We start from the raw sequence: 7107 nt of genomic DNA on the forward strand, positions 1-7107 counted from the left end.
TCCTACCCGAACTGAGAAGGCTGAGGAGGTGGTAAAAAAACTGCTCCCTGAAACCATTCTGAGATTTGGTCTGCTCAGGTCATTACAAAGTGACAATGGGACATCATTTACTTCTAAGGTCACCCAAGGGGTCTCTAAAGCATTGAGCATTCATTGAGCATTGCTTATTATCTACATTGTGCCTGGAGGCTTCAGTCTTCAGGAAAAGTAGAAAGAGCCAACCAATTCTTAAAATCAGCAATAAAAAAGATAAACCAGGAGACCTCCCTGGGATGGAAGGAGGCTTTACCAATAGCTCTCCTCTGCACCCATGTTGCCCCTAAGGAACAGGTTGGTCTTAGTTCTGATGAGATGCTATATGGGAGACTTTTTGTTTATGTCAATAACCTCTTCCTAGATCCAGAGGTTCAGACCCTCCAGTCTTATACCATGGCCATTGGGCAATTTCAACAAAATATATGCTTGTGGTGTGTCAAACAGGACCCAAAAGATTCTAAAGAGCCACCACTATATGCTCCAGAGACTCAAGTCCTAATTGAAGTCTGGAAAGTTGGGTCCCCAAAAGGCTCAACTCCAGCCCACATGGAAGGGCCCCTACCCTATAGTACTTTCTACCACCACAGCAGTCAAGGTACTAGGACATAATTCCTGGATTCACTACTCACGAGTCAAGCTGTGGAAGAAAACAGAAGAGGACACTCAATACACCTGTGAGCCCCTGGGAGATCTCAGATACCTATTCAGGACTACAAATGAGTGCCATTCTAATGAACACCCCCAAAATTAAGTTTCTGAGGATAAGATTTCTCAGGATAGCTCTAAAAAGCCAACACAGCTTGGCAGGGGTTGTACTCCAAAATAGACAGGAGATAGATCTCCTGATCCCTGAACAAAGAGGAACTCAAGCCACCTTGAATGAGACATGTTGTTTCTGGGTAAATACCACCAGCTAAGTTACAGAAAGTTTCAGAGTCCTCAAGAAAAACATTCAGATCCTACAGGATCTCAAAGAATGAGCTGGAGAGTTCTCAGGGTGGCTACAATATCTCTTTGGGGGATCCTTCTCCTGACGGGAGGGAATTTGGAATTGGCTAATGTCCCTACTAATCATTATCACCATATCGATGCTGCTTATGATTGCTCCATGTATTATTGATTGTCTAACCCGTTTTGTCTCTGCCCAGGTCAACAAGCACAACATGTGGTGCCAGTTCAACAAGGATATATAAAACTACAGCTGACCATGGAAAATATCACTATCCCTTATATGGACACCGCTATAAGGACTCTGAGGCTTGAGACTAGCAAGAGGGGAGGCCCAATGCCCCTTGCTGTCCCAGTTCAGCAGGAAGTAGCCAGAGAGACCTTGATGCCCCATTCCCAAAGAATTGGGCCTCCCATCTCTTGAGGGGGGAATGTTAGGTAGTTAGAATAGGAAAAAGGAGTCCATAATGGCTGTGGCTAAAAGACAAAGAAAGGAAAAAGCCCGTGAAAATAGAACAAAGGAAGTTCGGAGGACTGGAGTGAGAACCTCAGGTGAAACAAACAGCCCTCCTGGCTAGCCCAATTTACATAGGGCAAACTCAGGGGGAGGAGAAAAAACATATAAAAAGAGGAGCCAAAATTGAGCTGGCTTCTCTTCTCTTTGTGTCTTTTGGGTCAGCCCACCCTCATGCCTCAAGGATGTATTTTCGTTTACTTGCCAAATAAAACTGAGCTGTAACACTGATCTGTCTGTCACTTCAAATTTTTGCTGTAGCAAGACAGAACCGAGGAAATTGCACACTCCCCTGACAGTAACAAATAATTTTAGTGTGAAAAGAAGTGAAAGTGTTACTTGCTCAGTCGTTTCTGACTCTGCGACTCCATGGACTGTAACCCATCAGGCTCCCCTGTCTATGGGATTCTCCAGGCAAGAATGCTGGAGTGGGTAGCCGTTCCCTTCTCCAGGGGAGGTTCACAGCCCAGGGGTCAAACCTGGGTCTCCTGCACCGCAGGCAGATTCTTTACCATCTGAGGCATCAGGGAAACCACAATATTAGTATCAGTATGTCCCCAATACTGCCTGGGAGATATTTATACTAAAATTTATTTGTTGTTTATCTGAAATTCAAATTTCATTACTTAGCATCTTTTATCTCACCTGGTAGCACTACTGTGGGGAGTTTAAAGTCATATATTGTTGCTGAAAAGTAGTGTTGTACAGGCTGAAGTCAGACAATCATAATGCAGCAACTTATTGAGAGGCCTAGAAGTGAGAGAGAACCAGTCAAAGGGTTTAAAGCAAGGAGGGGGTAACATATTAAAATTTTAGCTTTAGGAAGAGGTTCCTTCTGGCTTCTTGGAGGCTTCTTTTAAGAGAGACAACAGGGAGATCTCACTAGTTATAATAGTACAGACAAGAGATTTTGGGTTGTGATAGGAGGAAGATAGAGAGGAGGTGCCAAATTTAAGGAGGATGTAGGCATTAGATCATCATAATTTGGCAGCTGGTTAGATGGAGTGAAGAGGGCATCATTCCCAGGGTCCAGTTTGGGTGTCTGTGAAGATGGTATTGCTACCAACTGAGATAGAACCTGACCTGCCTCTTGAGAAATCAGGTCAGGAAGCAACAGTTAGAATTGGACATGGAACAACAGACTGGTTCCAAATAGGAAAAGGAGTACGTCAAGGCTGCATATTGTCACCCTGCTTATTTAACTTCTATGCAGAGTACATCATGAGAAACACTGGGCTGGAAGAAGCACAAGCTGGAATCAAGATTGCTGGGAGAAATATCAATAACCTCAGATATGCAGATGACACCACCCTTATGGCAGAAAGTGAAGAGGAACTCAAAAGCCTCTTGATGAAAGTGAAAGAGGAGAGTGAAAAAGTTGGCTTAAAGCTCAACATTCAGAAAACTAAGATCATGGCATCTGGTGCCATCACTTCATGGGAAATAGATGGGGAAACAGCGGAAACAGTGTCAGATTTTATTTTTGGGGGTTCCAAAATCACTGCAGATGGTGATTGCAGCCATGAAATTAAAAGACGCTTACTCCTTGGAAGGAAAGTTATGACCAACCTAGATAACATATTGAAAAGCAGAGACATTACTTTGCCAACAAAGGTCTGTCTAGTCGAGGCTATGGTTTTACCAGTGGTCATGTATGGATGTGAGAGTTGGACTGTGAAGAAAGCTGAGCGCTGAAGAATTGATGCTTTTGAACTGTGGTGGAGAAGATTCTTGAGAGTCCCTTGGACTGCAAGGAGATCCAACACCAGTCCTGGGTGTTCTTTGGAAGGAATGATGCTGAAGCTGAAACTCCAGAACTTTGGACACCTCATGTGAGGAGTTGGCTCATTGGAAAAGACTCTAATGCTGGGAGGGATTGGGGGCAGGAGGAGAAGGGGATGACAGAGGATGAGATGGCTGGATGATATCACCGACTCGATGGACGTGAGTTTGAGTGAACTCCGGGAGTTGGTGATGGATAGGGAGGCCTGGCATGCTGCAATTCATGGGGTCGCAAAGAGTCAGACACAACTGAGCAACTGAACTGAACTGAACTGAGATAGAACAGATGTTGGAGGCAATGATTAAGTTTAGGATATGTGTTGGAGGTGCCTAAGGAACATCTGGTGTATGGGGACAGAAAATGATTGGCTGTCTCATTCTGAAATTTAGTGGAAAAAATGAGCCTAGAGAGTGGAAAGTCCTCAGCATACAGGCACTACTGAAACCAGGAGATAGATGGACTCCCCAGAAAAGGAACTCAGGGAGAAGGCCAAGAAGAAACAGCTAAGCAGAGGGAACCAGGAAAAAGAGGTGTCCTGAAAGCTAAGGGGTAGTTTCTAGGAGGGAGAGTTGGTCAACCGTGTCAAGTGCAGTCAGAAAGTTCTGATTACACAAAGGCTGAAAAATGGCCATTGATTTGGGCAAAGGTAAAGTCATCATGACCTTAGGCTGGCATCACACAGGCTCATTTAGACATCAGTTCCATTTATACAAATGATAAACACTTGGTTAGCATGCGTCCTCAGCATGCTCTCAGATGTTCACTGCAGTCATTCTCACAACCCACACACTCCTTCAGAATTTAAACCATTCATTTGAATTGTGCCCCAACTCACTCAAATTATAGGCACATGTTCAGTTGCTCTCCACACTCATCTGCTGGGGTCCTTTATATTTGTCAGCGTCATCTCAGAGTCGGAGCTAGTGCCTTTGCCAGGATAACTGCAGGCACCCACAAGGGTTAAATGGATTATCCTGTGGTTTTTATCTCCCAGGAGTAAAGAAAAACCTTTGCTCTTCTCTCACCTCCGGTAGAGATAACCCTAACCTTAACTCTGGGTAATGCCGGATGTTGCTGGTTCTGTTGTCCCTGACATGCCTCTCGGCTCACCTCTGGCCCTCATGCACCCTTACTGATGAGTATCTATTGTGTGCAAAAGTTGAGTTCACTCTGTTCCCTATTTTCTAATTATCTTGAGACAGAGGTTCAAACAATAAAGAGAGGAGATGCTCAATGGCACAATTCCCCAAGGAAGTGGGAGAGGTTGAGACCAAGAGCCCAGTGGGAAGGGCAAGCCCAAGATAGGACTTCTCTTCTCTGAGACCCGAGGAAAGAAAGTAGGGGCAGAGACAAGGTTGGAGGTGACAAGAGAGGAAGTGTTCAGCTAATGGCTCCATTTACTTTAAACGCAATAGTTCTTAACCCAGGGTCCAGGGTCCTTTCAGAGTCTCTAGAGAGAATTTAAGGAGCCCATGGATTTGGGGGGGAAGGTTGCATCTTTATTTTCACTATCACTAACAGATATGTAGCATGTCATTATAGGAAATGTGGTTAACAAATTACAGTAGTATTAGCAGTACCTGTGGCTTTGTCACCAATAGAAATCAGATTTTCATAGCACATCATAGTTGTTTCAGGTCTCTCAAATTACATCACTATTTTGAAATTATGTTAGTCACTAAACCTGTTGATAGAGTTTGATATTTAATATATTAATAAAGAAGTACTTATATAACTATGTTATAGATATCTTTCTTATTTTAGTATTTGTATTTCTTTTGTAATCTTTATTTATCTTATGCATGCATTATTCTGGGAAGGGTTTCTTTAGATTTCACCAGATTGCCAGAAGTGTCCTTAGCATAAAAAAAGGCTGAGACACTACTCTGAAGAGTAACAGTAGTTAATATTTACATAGCTCTTCCTAAAGGCCAGGTACAGTTTTAAGTATATTTTTCTTTTCCTTATGTAGTTGTTAACTCATTTATTCCTGTTAGGTAGTTAGAATAGGAAAAAGGAGTCCATAATGGCTGTGGCTAAAAGACAAAGAAGGAAAAAGCCCGTGAAAATAGAACAAAGGAAGTTCAGAGGACTGGAGTGAGAACCTTAGGTGAAACAAACAGCCCTCCTGGCTAGCCCAATTTACATAGGACAGGCTCAGGGGAAGGAGAAAAAACATATAAAAAGAGGAGCCAAAATTGAACTTCTGGCTTCTCTTCTCTTCAAGTCTTTTGGGTCGGCCCACCCTCACGCCTGGAGGATGTATTTTCCTTTGCTTTCCAAATAAAACTGAGCTGTAACACTGATCCATCCATTGATTCAAATTTTTGCTGCGGTGAGACAGAACTGAGGAAATTACATACTCCCCCAATATCACTAATGAAAATTATTTGTTATTTAACTGAAATTCATATCAGAGTGGGGCTCTCTATTTTTTATTTTCTAAATATGGCAACCCTACTGCACGGATAACCACCCTGATGTTGAGATATTCCTCCTCAGGCTCCCATGGCTCTCTATGCCCACCTCTGCACCAGTACCTACCCTGATTCCTGAGAGTTCATGGTTGTATTCTGATCTCTGAATCCTTCATTTGCCATTCAGGGCCTGGCAAAGAACACAGTTTGTTGAGTGAATGAATGCATATGTGTGACATCCCAATAAACCTGCATCATTTGGTGGAATCAAAGTCTTGTGATCAGTACACTGCCTCAGTTCCACTTGTATCCACCTTGTCTTCACATGATTGACATATCGACCCAGCAGCCAAGCTGGTAGGAAAGCAGGAAAGGCAGGCGCGAAGGCTGAGAAGATGGAGCCAGCTGGCGCTGAAGAAGCTGGGAGTGACAGCCACCGCCCTCAGGGAGCAGGAGCCTGGGAGGAGGGAGGTAATGCGGGTGGAAGCATGCTTCTCCCTTGGGGCTCCTCATCACCCCTCCTCCAGGAGGTGCAAAGCACCCCTGCCCTGCGCCTGGCCAGAGGCCAACCCAGGGCTGGCCCTCTCAGGGCCTCCCAGCTTTCCAGCCCTGGACCTAGACTAGTTTCTCCGACGATTTTGGTGGAGAATTCTCCAACAATTCTGGTGGTTTAGTCACCAACTCTTGTCTGACTCTTGGAACCCCGTGGACTGTAGCCTGCCAGGGTCCTCTGTCCATGGGATTTTCCAGGCAAGAATACTGGAGTGGGTTGCCATTTCCTTCTCCAGGGGATTTTCCTAACCCAGGAATCGATCCTAGGTCTCCTGCATTGCAGGCAGATTCTTTACCTACTGAACTATGAGGGGAGCACTGGCCCTCAAATCCCCTCCGTGCCCGCCTGGGTTGAGTTAGGAAAGACTCTGAACAGAACAAATGGGTGCAGGAGATGAGTCAGCCCAGGTGAGGCAGAGGTGCCAGTGAAAATCCTGCCAGTGTGACTGGGCAACACCCAGAAGTGGGGGGCACACAGGGCGGGGGTTCCTATTCCAAGTGTGAGGATTTAGAGGCACTGTCTGTCTGTGGTAAGTCTTGATCATGCACCTACTGAAGGGATGGCTGTGTGATCTGGGTCGAATTGTCTTCCTCATCTGGCCTCAGTTTCCTCCTCCGTGAAGTGGGTCGAATACTCACTCTATCCTAGTGCATCATATCTAGTATAAAAGGTGGTCTGTCAGTAGTAACTGTCATGCGTAGTGCTTGTGCCCTCCACCCTAAGCCACTTGCACCATGTGAAACTGTCCCATTGGCGGGGATGTGGGACACGGTGAGGAGACCTTGATCCGTCATCACAGGGAGCCCAAAGATGGCTCAGGCCCTCGAAGAGACTGGCAAAGGGGCTCAGAAGGTAG

This window comes from Bos javanicus, chromosome X (genome assembly GCF_032452875.1).
Source record: "Bos javanicus breed banteng chromosome X, ARS-OSU_banteng_1.0, whole genome shotgun sequence".
Taxonomy (NCBI): Eukaryota; Metazoa; Chordata; class Mammalia; order Artiodactyla; family Bovidae; genus Bos; species Bos javanicus.